Source organism: Ambystoma mexicanum, chromosome 4q (assembly GCF_040938575.1).
Source record: "Ambystoma mexicanum isolate Mex_15411 chromosome 4q, UKY_AmexF1_1, whole genome shotgun sequence".
In the NCBI taxonomy this organism is placed as follows: Eukaryota; Metazoa; Chordata; class Amphibia; order Caudata; family Ambystomatidae; genus Ambystoma; species Ambystoma mexicanum.
This window is the reverse complement of record NC_090928.1, coordinates 464,642,032-464,656,995: the sequence shown is the minus strand read 5'-3', so window position 1 is coordinate 464,656,995 and position 14,964 is coordinate 464,642,032.

Below are 14,964 nucleotides of genomic sequence, written 5' to 3'. Positions count from 1 at the left end.
AGACAATGAAGAAAGAGTGCAGACCATTAGAATGAGAGAGGTGAGATGGACGAGCAGAAAGGGGAGGGGTGGTATATGGTTGGCTATGAAGAAGAAGGTGTATGCTCTGAGTTGTGCTAGAATGAGACTATTTCTGGCCAAGAGACAGTTTATAGGCCCAAAACACTAATACTCCTTGGACCTTTGCTATTAAAAATAATATATGTCAGTTACACTTTTCCATGCATTCATCACAACAAAAGTAGAAGCTATTTTATAACATATTGCAATGGACATAGGCTGAGCAGATGACTGAAAGGGATTGGGATGTTTATTTTTTTATTTTTTATTTCTACCAGCATAGATTACATCCATTGGAACAGTTGTAAAATGGTACCATTTCATAATTCAAAATCTTTTAAAACAAAGCTAGCAAAGTATTGCATTTTGGACCATCACTACTTTCTGTACTTTATTTACATTAAATTGGCAACACACCTAGGTGGTGGCCTTTGGATCACTTTTGGGCCAATATCCATAAAATACATTTTTCCAAAGAAAAACATAATTATTTGTTTCATGTGATTTGGGAAGAGGAAGATGTAGTTAGTAATGCCCGCCAACACTTAAGACTTGCCAAAGGTGTTGCTCTCTGCTTTCCCCCTCCAATAATGCATGTACATTTTCCTGGCCTTGCTATTGCTTCTGCTTGCTTCAGTTTGGATTATTACAAGACATTGTACACCAGCCTCCTTGTGAAAAGTGTCTGGAAACATCATCTAAAACAGAGCTTGGGGGCCATCATCATTCATAAATGTAAAACAAGTAATCGGCATCATTGCTGCCAGAACAAGAATAATCTCATTCAGGAGCCTGACTTACAGTTAAAGCATTCAGGAAAACATGACCAGGGTGATTACATTCCAAAATAAAACATCATTAAATGGGGGCAGTGTAAAAGCTCTTGCCGACTGCATGGAGGTTATTTAGTCATAACACACTCATACAAATTGTACCTTTGTCCACCTGACAGTTGCATGTGCATGGCGCTTCACAAACACATAGAAGCATATGGACTTCCCCCTCTCTCTGACAACCCATAAAGGAGAAAGGTATTTGATAATAAATTGAATGAATGAACTACAATAGATGTAGCCTTACTGCAAGAAACATGTCTATTCTGGGGGCCAGTATTGATGCAAATTAATGCATGTTTGCACAACTTTTATATGGATCCCTCCTGGTTTTTTAAAGGGTTTATGAAGGGATTCCCTGCAAGTCTGCTGCCAACATTCCCAACTATCTTGCTTCTGGCAAAGTGCCTATATCTGGGAGTACTATTCGGCCAAATTCATTGTTTTAAAGGTTTTCAAGCAATCCCAGTGGATTGCCATCATACATTTGAAAAACAAGAGTGAGATCTGTAATTTCTAAACCCCATGTTGATGGATTGTGCGGATATTTGGGCGCACATGATGTTAACGTTTTTGGGTTGCAGCTTGGAAGATTCCCTCCCAGCTCGCCAGTCCTGTGAGGTGACCCTGCTGTGGAGAAAAGTGTGTCATAGCCTTTTGGTATGCGTCATGTAGCAAATACAGCTCCCTGCATCTTCCTGCCCAGTAACCCTGAGCGGTGCTGAAAATTTACTCTGAGACAATATATGTTCAGAATATTAAATGAACCCCCCTCTTTTGGAGAGCTTGGTTTTCATCATATATTAGAACATGTCCTCGGATCGACAGAGACCTCTCCTATCCTTTTCTTCTTCAACCACATTCATCGTTCACTGAGTCTTTCCTAGACAGGGAAACGTCTGATATCCCGACTTGACAGTTCTGAATTACTATTCGGGAGTTTGCCCTTTCGAATAAATTAAAATGTGATATATTTCACTGTGATTTCAATGCAGTGAATAACTACCACAATGAATGACTGCTGGGGTTGTGTTGGATTAGATATTGTAGGTCCTGTAAGAAGTCAGGGCAATTTGAAATATTGCATGGTACTCGTAGACATGTTGTCCAGGTGGGCAGAAATTGAGTGGGTGCAAAACATTTGCACGAAAGATGTGATAGTGTTTTTGGATAAAATGTTCAAACGTGAGGGATATCCAACCATGATTATCACTAACAACAGTGTACGGTTGGTGTCACAAGAGATGAGTTTGTTTCTTAAGGAGAATGGAGTTGAACACAGGACAAGCTCTATCTATCATCCCCAGACTAATGGAATCATAGAACGATTCAATAAGGTTATTAAGAACAGCATTAGGTGTGCATTAAGTGACAATACCGATTGGAAAAGGCAGTAGAAGATACCATAGTTGCTCATAGATTTACATCACATTCCACTACAGGAATTTCACCATTTGAGATATTAAGGGGTAGGAAACCCAATACCAGGTTCTGTCCAGCATGGTTGTGCAGAGCATATGTTAAGAATATTGATTGTGAAGAAGTTGGAAGAAAAGTGTTGCAGAGGCAGGAATATAATAAAGAGCGGCATGATGTGAGAAATGAAGTTAGGGAGTCCCAAATTAAAGTTGGTGATTGGGTGTGAATAAAACTCCCAGGGGTCAATGCCAGAGGTTTGATCAAATGGTCTGATCCCATTCAAACAGTTAAAAGATTTCATGTTGCCATAAAGGTATCAAATGGGAGAGTGTGGAAACTCAATAGAGTATGCAAATGCTCAAAACAAGAGAATGATGAGAAAGACAAGTTAACATTAGAAAGGAAGTAGAACAAAACAGAGACATTCAAGTTTGTAGGAATGATCGCAATAAACATATATGTACAATACCTTTGTATCTGAAAGGTTATGTAAGCTGAAATCGTATCTCATGTTATTCTGTACATCTCCGTCAGGTACTGCATTGTATATCCAAGTTACTTTCAACTTGGTAAGTAATCTGAATACTTCAACATATATTTTGCTGTACATATGTTAACCTTATTGTTGTGAGTCACTGTAAAGAAGGTAGGTGTGTAGTATTCTATTGTGTAAGTCATTAGTAATTCAATGGTCTTAGCTTTTACTTTGTTATTCACATGTACAGATAGAGTATAGGTATGGAATGTAGAATGTATTGGGAAGCTGGGATACTATAATTTTAGAATGTATTGGTTGTAGGAATGATGCACAGGAAAGCATCAGTTATGAAGTTGTTTATTATGTGACCGGTGGGTTATTAATTCTATACTTAAATAAACATATAAAACTACAAAAGTGGTGTGAGAAGATATTTTGGTTATCCTGTGAGAATCCTGCAGGACATAGTGATCCCAGTATAAAAAGGACAGTAGAAGTTCCCAGAGACTGGGTTACATGGATTTGGTTGTAAGGCAAAAGCACATGAGAGCATGACTCTGCTTGAGGGTCATATGTGCATGGCTCGTGCTGCCATTGGCTGGTGAATTCTGGGAACATTGGAGGTCGGAGAAACCTGCATGAAGAAGAGTGGTGGTGTTAATAAGGAAATAACGCTCACCTGGTCGGGGAACAATGTGTGGGTCTGGTGGGGCGGAACGCTGTAGTGAGAGGTGTTAGCCCGGCACCAATTGACGTTTGGAGCTGCAGAGCTCCATATGGACGGGCGCCCAGAATGAGACTGATGACATCACAATGGGCAAACATGGTGTTTGCGATTGAGTGGAATGCCGAATGTAGTTCAAAACAATGCAGCGTTCATCACCCAGTGTATGCGTTATCTGCTGTTGCAGTTGCATATCATTATAGGAAGGTGCGGCTTGGGGTTATGAGTGCAGAACCTGACAACGATTCTAACGCTATCAGGAAGTATCCGGCAACCAACCCAGGGAGGCGTTACAAAGGCTAGGGATGGACAGATTTCCATATTAAATGTTATCTCTGGACAGCCATGCCAGGGCCGAGCTAAGACGGAAACCTTTGAGTGCAGGAGAAGACTGGTATTGTGGAACAAAACAAAGTGGAGGAGCCATGAACATCTGCAGAGATTACCCGACGTGACAGAGCTTGGTGAGGCCTTGGAGTTTAGACTGCAGATGGTGTCTGGTGATGCTGCATATGCTTCTTTTGGGTAGTGAGACGCTCAGAGTCCAACGTGGGACAGATCTGTGCGCCTTATGAGGTGGCCTGAGGAGAAGTTAATATGCAGGCAGCAGGCAAGGCAATGATTTCTACATAGTGCGGTATGATAGAAGCAGTTTGTGAAATATGATGCAAGGAATTTGTATCCTTTTTATACTGGGTATGGGTAATCATGACATGTGATATATTTATACGAATTTACACATTTTTGAGAAATTGCAGGTTTGGTGGGTCATGGACTTTTAAGGAAATAGTATGGTGATTTATGTAAAGGTTATGGTTATGGTTGAGCTGCAAGCAGGAGTACGTATGGAGTATGTTATAGGTGTGGTTGTCATGTTGTTTAACTAGATATAACCCTTTTGAGGAATTGCAGCCGGTAGATTGCGCAATGCAACACACTTTTAGGTTAATGAGACATTCAGGTTCCAATGAGTGCAATTTGGACCTTTAGGTCACTATTAGTACAGGTAGAACCAACATGGACTTTTAGGTCACTATTAGTACAGGTAAAACCTCAACAAGTTATGGACTTTTAGGTTCAATATGGCCTATGTTTCATGTTTCAAGAGTTTGATTTGGTTTATATGACATAGAATTCCGGAATAGAATTCATTATTGTCAGAGATGTCTATGCATATTTTAAAGGTATGTGTACATTGGGTAGTATGGTCTACAGTATGGTCAGGCTGGATGGCATGCGTGTGATGCCATGGTCAGTACGGGTGGTGTGTATGACATGCCAGTATAACAGTTTAGTAGGTCTGAATGGCACGTGTCTGGTGTCATGATCAGTACAAATAGTGTGAGAGTCACGCGTGTGTGTGGAGTGATCGCACATGTTTTACAGTATGGTCAGTCTCAATGGCATGCCTGTGATGTCATGGTCAGTACGGGTGGTGTTTATGTCACACCAGTATAACATTTTGGTTGGTGTGAATGGCATGTGATGGTGCCATGGTCAGTATGAATGGTGTGTGAGGAACGCCTGTATAACAATTTGGCATGTCTGAATGGCATTTGTGTGGTGCCATGGTCGGTACTAATAGTGTGTGAGTCACGCTTGGTCAATAGATGCCGTTAATCTAAATGGCATGTGTGTGAGATACCTAGTCAGTTCTGCGGTGTGCGGGCCGCGCCCAGTAAATGAATGGTATGTGAGACATGCTAGGTCGATTTGGATGGTGTGTAGATGCTCACGCCACGTTAATAATTTGGTCGGTATGGGTGGGTGTGGGTCATGCCTGGTTTAAGGTATGGTAGTCTGGATGGCGCATGAGGAGCATCATGCCATCAAATGGTTAGAGAGGGAGGGACACTTTCCGGGTTGAGGAACCTGTCTAAAAGGGAGTAGGGACGCCTCTCCATATTTTCAGAGTTGCCCACTCTTTAAACAGGGTGTTTTTGTGTATGCTGAGTGATGGGATGCTATGGCCCCATCTGCTTGTCCTGTATGTATGTGTGTGTACTATGAAAGGGAAGGAGATGTGTTGTGTAGTGCCTGATACCGGATGATGGAGGTGTGTGACTGTTCAGGCGCACATGTGTGTGGTGTTGTAAGGGAAGGAGATGTGTTATGTAGTGCTTGGTTTGCATGGTGGAATGTTGCGATGTCATCTGGAGTGTTTGGGTGAGAATGGGTCCCCTCCCTCCTCTGAGTAAATTGTTCTAAATACTGTACCACTGGTTTGTTTCATGTTTGTAAATTATGCTTCATTCATTACTGTACCTGTTGTTATTCTGTAAAGCACTTTGGTGTAAAGCGCTACATAAACTCAATAAACATAAACATAATGAGAGAATGCTTGATGAAGGTTCCTAGCCCAGGCAGTTAGGAAGCCCCTGCCTGGGTGATGGGTGTGCCAGTGTTCGTGTCCTCTGTAACTTACTTGTATTGATGTAACTTAAGGACTGGAAATCTATGAATTAACCACAAGATATCTAAGAGAGTCACTTAATGTGATGCAGGTAGAGATCCATGTGGCAGCCCTGACACAATAAGGAAGTGCAAAGAGAGTATTTATCACTCACAGGGAACCCCAGCCAAATTGGGACAGAGATTCTGAAACACACAGGAGTTCATTGTTGTTCTGGAGTAGAGTAACGTGTATGCACATTATTTATACTCCACTCCACATTTGCAGAGGCATGGAACACTAATGTATGTATTTTATTTCTACAGCGATAGAACAAAAGCCCGGAAGCATAGGAGCGCTACACTGCATACGACACAAAACATAGAAGCAGAGAGTCAGGGAGGGGCAGAGGGCAATCAAGGCAGAGGTTCAATCTTAATTCAATTACCCTTTTAACCATCCCCATCATTTCCTCATCCTCTCCACCATACAAATACACAAGGATTTACTCCAGTATGGCATTTTCTTGATTGCATACATGTAGCTTATTATGGAATCATCCACCTTTTTACACCATGAAAAAGGTAGACAGATTCAATAGGAATCAATTGTAAGTGCTGCCTCCCATGCATACATGGCAGGCAGAATGTACTCAATTTGCACTTCTCAGTGCAAACAAACAGGTGCTTTTGCTTACTTTTTACACATTTGATTTGCAGTTAATAGAACAAACACCAACACATTGCATGGAGAGAACCTGTTTGCACCTAATTGCAAGTTGCCATATCCCCTTAGTGCAATGTATATCTTTATACAAATTGATATCCACGGAGAGGTTGTCACCACCTGTGTTGCTCTGTGATTTTGTGGGTTAATAAAAATAAGAGAGTGAGTTGTGTCGCAGCACACAGGGACTATGTTAACAGTGATAAACTCTAGGTGTTGTAAACCCGATCAGTTGCTTTCCACCAAGTTCTGTGCAGCAAGCTTGAATGGGTCAGTGGTTATGCAAAGTGGACTGTAGTGTGTTGGGTTGGTGGATGTGGTATAGCTTTTTCTCAGTGTTGCTTTAGAGATGGGAGTGCTGGCAAAGTGGCAGCTGCTATGAGGGTATTGTTTGTTGGTGTGTGTGAAGTGTAAGGGTGTGTGACAAAATGATAAAATTACAAAATGATAACTGCTCTGCAGGATTACAGATATAAGTGGCCAAACCACCATCTCAACCTCACACTGCAAATAAATCAGCAATGCTCTCAACCATAAAAGTAAATCGGACACAGCCAAATGGGTACCGCTCCTTCTCCATGTGTTTTAACGTCGGCTGAGAACAGTCTATACTCTCAGGAGTAGTTTGAAGTGATAACCGTAGAAACCCAAACATAAATAGGGTAAAAACTGAGAGAAAAAAACAGAAACCCACTCCACAGAAAATGCAGAGCTGTTATGGAATAGTGCTCTGGGTACTTGAGCAGGAGTGACAAGGGAAGGAATTGCAGCAGTTTAAATGTTCTAAAATGATATGACTTCACTTCCAAAAACAGGATTGAAAAAGGAGCTTAAAGGTCACTATGGTCCCAAAAGTGGACCTGAGGAAAAGTGTCTTTTGATGGTACTTGTTCTTGATATTAGGGGGTTTGATAGTGTCAAATTGGTGTCTCTGTGCTTCCCTTGTGAATCAATGAGGTTTGAGATGCTTAAGCCATGCTGATCCAGGTGGCAAGTTGATGTTGAGTCCATGTCGAGACAGCGCTTTGAGTGGTTTTTGTTGGCGTTTGATGCAGTGCACTTAGGAGGGACTAACAGGTTTGGGTCATTGCTTATGTTGGTTTGCGCAGATGTTAACGCTTTGTCAAGTTGGTACATTACACAATGACTTTCAGTGGTTTGAGTTCATACCTGCATCTCTGGAGCCACTAACAACGTGGCTGAACTTTTCCAAATTTGCAAGGAACTCACCAATCTACTTGGGGTTGCACCTCTCTCCCTCCTTCGCAAGCTCTCTGCACTACCTTGGCTTCCCACTTCTCACCCAAAACTTAAGACATCCTGTCCTTACTCTCCACCAGCCCCATCTATCTTCCATGACTGCTCCCCTGCCTCCCTTGGCCCCTCTCGTCCCACACCCGTCACTCTCCTCCTGCCTGCCCATAGCAGCAGATGAGTTCTCTAAAGTGGTCCGCTATATGAAGGCCTCGTCCAAACAGGTGCTCCCATGCTCCTCTAGATCCATCAAGGATAACATTTCCTCTCTCACCCTGGCTCTTGCTGACTTCTGTAACAACTCCTTTGCCACTGGTTATGTCCCTCTATCCCTCAAGCACACCCTTGTGCACCCTCTCCTAAAAATGCTGCCTGCTAACCCCTCCTGCCCAACTAACTATCACCCTATCTCTACTACACCCTTCCTGGGCAAACTCTTGGAAAACTTGTCCCTCCCCAATTGACCCCCCTCACTGATCTCGTTGGCTGCCTTCATGATCAACAAACTGGATTGCAGGCATCCATAGACATGGAAACTGCGCTCCTGATCACCCGTGAAACCATGCTGGCAAATCTCTACTCCAACTCTCCTGCTGTCCTCATTCTCCTCGATCTCTCCTCTGCCTTTGACACAGCCAATCATTACATCATCATAAAATGACTCTGTCACACCCTCGGCATCACTAACCAGGCACTGGATTGGCTGACCACCTTACTCACTAACCGCTCTTCCCAGATAAATCTGGGCCCTTTCTCTTCCACCACCACCCTCTCTACCTGTGGCATACCCCAGGGCTCTATCCTATCACCATGGCTCTTCAATATCTATCTCGCCCTCTTGCTCACCTGATCGCCTCCTTCTCTTCTCATTTTCATTGTTATGCCGATGACACACAGCTTTCCTTCAAACTTCTCTCTACTTCCCCCTCTACCTCCTCTCTCATCCCAACTGTCAGTCCGTCAATCAGACATGGTGTGCAGCAAATGATCTCTGCCTCAATGCAAGTAAGATGGAGATCCTCTTCATAAGGACATCTGTGCCCTCCTTTTCTCCTACCCTCTGGCCACCCTCTTTTGCCCTCTTCCACCACCATCTTATGATGCCAAAAACCTTAGAGCCATCTATGGCTCTTCTCTCTCCTTCCCCCTCACACCATGGACCTCACCAATAAGTCCCACTTCCATCTCCAGTTCCTCAGAGGCATTCTTCCATATCACCTTCCCCCAGAAGCTCAACGTCTCTAGAGTGCTGGTCCTCTCCATGCTGGACTACTGCAACAGCCTCTTTCTCAATCTCCCTCTTTCCTCCCTTCATCCCCTCCAGCTAATCCAGAACAGGGCTGCAAGACTTATCCTTGGCCTCAAGCCCAGGGACTGTATCACTCCAGCCCTAAAATCTATCAACTGGCTCCAGGTGGCTGCAAGGATCAAATTCAAGAACCTCTCCATCATCCACAAGGCCTTCTGGGGCCTGAGACCATGCTATCTCCAACCTTTCCTCCCTAAATACTCCCCCCCTGCTAGAGCCCTACACTCCTCTAATTCCAACTCTCTAACTGTCAAACGATTCTCCAAGAAGAGAGTAGGAGGCAGGTATCTCTGCTCGACTGGTGCCTCTCTTTGGTACAGACTCCCTGACCCACTCAGACTTGAGACGGACCTCCTTAAGTCCTATATACTGCTCAAAATACCAGCACCCCTCCCCTCCACTGCACTTCCCTGCGGGCCCCTTCTTGGTGGCTCCACATCCGACCTTTGAGATTCTTTATTTATCTTTACTACTATTCTTAAGGATAGAGGGATACTCTGTATACATACTAATACTGTTTACTCTGAGAGATTGGCACACACCACTTTATGTGGTGCGCCAAGGGGATACTGAATATCCCTCTTCTCTCTGCTCCTGTGACGTTTTAGTCACATAGAAAACATTCTAGTTATGGCTCACGACAGCGGATGTGTTCTACAAACTATTGTGCTATTTTTTATTGCAGACTGTATTCACAGTCCTGGTTGTGCACAATAGGGTCACCTAAGTACTAACTTGGTAGTTCCTTTGTTTTTATGCCATTTCTAGCATGGTTGTTCTTTGTTAGCCCTTCTTCTACCATTCTTGAAGTGGGAGTTCTGTGTCTGATTTTTGTATTTGGTGGGAACCCGTAGGTGGCTCTGCCTATGCTCCAGTGTGTCTGGGCAGGCAAGAAGTTGGGGAGAAGTTTTTCACTCCCCTGCCCATTGTCTGCCTGAGTACCTGAATGGAACCAGCTCCCACTGGGGTTCTGGCTGTTCTAATGGGGCAGCTACCTGCCCCTTTCATTAAACTGCCGAGAGAGATTGCAGTGGAGTGTTTGCTGAAACTGAATAAAAGGTGAGGTTCCTGAGATGAAAGGCAAGGAGACCACTGGAACTTGAAGTAACCAAAGAAGAAGATCACCAGAGTTGCCTTCCAATCCTTTGCAGCACTGTGAAGCGACAATTGCTGTTCTGACCCTGTATTCTATGTGACAGGGGAGCTCCAAAGAGGATGGCTCCTTCCCTTTGGCTGATGGGACCAACCAGTCCTGAGACAAACTACAATCTGATCCATCTCCTAAGGTGCTGTGCCTTTCCAGAGTTACAGACTGCAAATACTAGGAGATCTCTGACCCATTTGTAGTGCAACGTCTTTCTGAGGCTGAATCCATCCAAGTCTTTGCTGGGCTCCAAGTAAACCTCCAGAGACACAATCTGACTCATCCATGTCCCCTCACCAGAGTGCAGGACTCCAGGAATCGAAGAAGATTGACCGGGCAAATCATGTCCTTTGCTGGTGCTGCAGAAAAGGCACAAAAATCACAAACTGACCAAAGAAGCTAAAGAAATCTGTGCCAGAGGTTCTCTCTCTAGTCTGCTGCTGAGATATCCCAATCAGAGTCCTTTCTTTCGTCACCAGACCAAGGAATCCGGAGACCAGGTCCATCGCTGCTATCCAAAGGAGAATCCAGCCACAAAATGTTCTTCTAAACTAAGGTACTGTGGGGAGAAAAAGTATTACTTACCTTAAATCAAGAAGTTGGTCCAGAGTGTGGGAGTGCATGAAGAGGTGTCCAGGGTGTCCACTCTTACCTCTGACCCAAGCTGCCAGCTTGTGTCCCTTTAGCAAGCCGTTTAACAGGGTATCCATTGTTGAGTTATTCTTCTGGTATCCTTACCTAGAGAGTGAAAGTATCCACAGGAACCTTTGCTGTTCTGCTGTTTAATGAGACTTTGAGCCCTCTCCAAACGGCCTTTTACATAGAGCTAGCGATCAGACTTAAAAAAAGTGTTAACTTGCTCTAAAATTGCTTCCAAGACCTAAAGCTGTGCTCCTGTTTGACTAACCAACTGCCAAAACAACGTTACCCTATGTGGTTTGGCTAACTAAATACAATTATGGTATATGTTTGCCTGTATGCTAGTGCGCGGTAGAACTGTCAGTGTCAAACGCTGTAATAAATGTAACCACAAGCAACTACAAACTAAGCAGTTATATTTTAAAAGTATCTTAAAGTAATCCTATGTATGTTGGTTAAGTTATATAAGCATTTTGAAACATTACTTGTGTAAATATAATAAATATATATATATTATTCAGTAAAAAAACTTTGTTAAAGGGATGTTATGGTTAAGTTGCGCTACTAAAAACCTATGAAATTCAGTAAAAAAACTTTGTTAAAGGGACGTTATGGTTAAGTTGTGTTACTAAAAACCTATGAAATTCAAAACCCCTGAAATTCGGCAGTTATGGTAAGATAAGCAACCATAACTCGCGCCACTGTGCACTGCTAACACTAACACCCAGGACATCAAAGATGATATAACAAATGTCATTGATGACATCACTGATGACATCACATGGCGGGCTCTCCCTTTTTTTTCCTTTACTGACATATCTAAGCCACATAGTTTTTTTCAGTAACAGTCAGGAAGTAAAAATTGAAAAGGTACTATATTTGTAGACTTAGGGTCAAGTCATATCATATGAAACATATATATAGCGGAAGACACAGGCTTGAAAGAGAGCAATCTTTTCTGTGCATGAAGATAATCATTAGAGTTATCAGCACTTTCTCATAGTTTTATTTTTATTACTATACCTTCCCTGTATATGCTCATATTTGTATACATTGTACTCACACTCCTTTCCTTAGGGTTCACAGACTCACTATTACGTGGAAAAGCTTAGTTACAGGCATAGGTTTCTTTCCTACAGTTAGTCATAAGATAGTTTTAATGGTTTTGAGGAAGGCGCTGAGCATTTCAATTTAAACAATCTATGTCTAAATTAAAAACAGTGCTATATACAAACCGAATTACTAATTTCTTTCTTTTACAATTGCAGTGAAGACCATTCTCCTGAAAATAAACAGCCGCATTTGAATTACAAAGAACAACTAAGAAGCAAACTGCTCATTTTAGAAAAAAAGTAAGTAGATTGTTACCATAATATTTGAATTATTACTCAAACACACTCCAATGTTAATTCATGCTACTTCTGTGCCTAAAAATAGAGATTCTGCTCCATTCTGACCAAAATTCCTCCCATATTAAACAGTGATTTACTGGCAGAATGGTCCACAAATTCCTATTTTTCGCCACACAAATTACCCAACTCAGCCACTAGAATTTAGATGTTGTAGAAGAAACAACTGTTTTAATTGTATAGCTTTAGCTATACTATTTATACTTCTCCACACCACTGGCTTACTTTATTCTGTCATCTGAACACCAGTTTATTAACACATTAATTCAAGAATACCCATCCCTAGTAGTTGTACATCCCAATGCACAATCACACACCATTACATACATCTTTATCATCTCACTCAAAGTTTACCCCTCCATTCAACTGAATCAGAACATCTAGTGTACAAATGGCCATGCACGTCAATGTGTAACATTCCCAAAAAAATGTTCAAGTCTTTACGCCAATTCCTCAATCAATATGTGAAAAGCAAAGACAAAATCAAAATTAAACTACTGCAAAATATGGATGCTTGTCCAGTACGCAAGTACACAGGACTAAAAGGACATTCATTGGCCTGTATTACAGGACCTACTTGCAAAACACCCTTCCATGATATCAAAAGGATATCAACACATCATGCAAGTATAAGAAATCTAGTTTATAAACTGTACTATGCTAAAAGTCCTGCTTTTGCACTAGCCAATTTAAATAACATTCTTCTACATGGTACAGAAAAAGACCTACTGAAGAAATCGACTATATCCAGACAAAATATTTTGGAAGTGAAACCCACTTACAAGATGAATTAGCTGTAAACCAACTTCGAAACAAATCTGCACATGGCAACCTTTCACTACACACATACAAAAAAAAAACACTAACATTTGAAAGTACTTCAGCTGAAGTACCAAACCACGTGTGTGTATGTTGCCGCAGACATTTTTATAAAAGTAACACAAAAACTGTAGACCTATAATACAAAATAGAAGACAATGAAGATTCTAAATGGTTTGAATTAGCTCTCTACCTTATAGCAGAAAACAAATACGAAATAACTGACCCTATAATACTTTGCAGTTACTGCACTACAAAACTTGAGAACAACCAAACTCCTTCACGTGCTATCACAAACAACTTGGAATTATATCCACTACCAAAACCCCTTCAACAACTTATTTTATATGAGAGCATCATAATTCAAACAGTGCACCCATGTCAAGCAATAATACGCCTTCAACCAAAAACTGCAAAATTACCTCCCTCTGAATTAGTAAAATGTATTAGTGGAAAAGTAGTGTATTTACCATTAGATTTAAAAGAAAATGTGCACACTCTAGGAGTGCAACGTCCAATGCAGCAATCTTTAATTATCTTGGTAAATGGAGTACCTACAAAAGCCAAAAGAATTTGCCAACAACTGGTAGATTTACATAAAGTTAGAGATGCCCTGCAATATCTTAAAGAGAATAATGAATATTACAAAGAAATTAATATTGAAGAAAACTTGAAAGATACAACTGAAATAATTCAAGAGACACAAGAAGCTGGTCAATTTGAGCTCCGAGATCCTGCAACAATATCAAACATTTTTAGACCATTATACAATTCATCCATTGCACTCTAATGACAGTATAGAAGATGCACTGGAAACGTACCAAATGCATCAAACAAAAGGATCACCAATCAGCATATGGGAAAAAAGTATAGAAGCACATGCTTTTCCTCTACTCTTTCCTACTGGCAAAGGAGGAAGATACGATGATAGACCTATTCAAATATCAGCATCAGAATATCGCTCATTACGAATGTATTCTGAAGATCCCAGATTTCAACAAAATGTGGAATACATATTCCACCTACTCTTTGAAAGTGAATTAGCAACTTTATGTTACGGAGTTGCACACATATTAAAATTAGGATCACACTTTCAAAATATGACAGCTACACAATTATTACAAAAAGTTCAACAAAAAGATGAGGTTTTACAAGCAAATCTTACAAATCTATTTGCAAATATGCGTGGTACTAAAGAGTACTGGTTTCGACGTCATGGAGATGTACGTTGTATGATCAGAAACCTTGGCCCACCCACTTGGTTTGTTACATTAAGTTGTGCAGAATATGCATGGGAAGATTTACATGCTTTCCTATGCATACCAAACGAAAACAAAAGAAACATAGATATACTAACACCTGGAGAACTTTGTTCACAGGATCCTGTTAATGTTTCAAGATATTTTCACCAACGCTTCATTGCTATGCTACATTTTATTAGTAACAAAACTGTTCCTCCCCTTGGAGAAGTGCAACACTTCTTTTGGAGAAAAGAATACCAAGCCAGAGGAGCACCACATGTCCACATGCTTTTATGGATTAAAGATGCTCCTAAATTTGGTCAAGACAGTGATGCCACTGTTTTGCAGTTTATTGAAAAATATGTCACTTGTGAAATTCCATCAGAATCCGCAAATAGTGATCTTCATGCAAAAATTGTACAATTCCAAAGACACAAATGTGGCAAATATTGTCGTCGCAATTACAAAAACAAAGTGAAATACTACACTAAATGCCGATTTGGTTTCCCTAAACCAG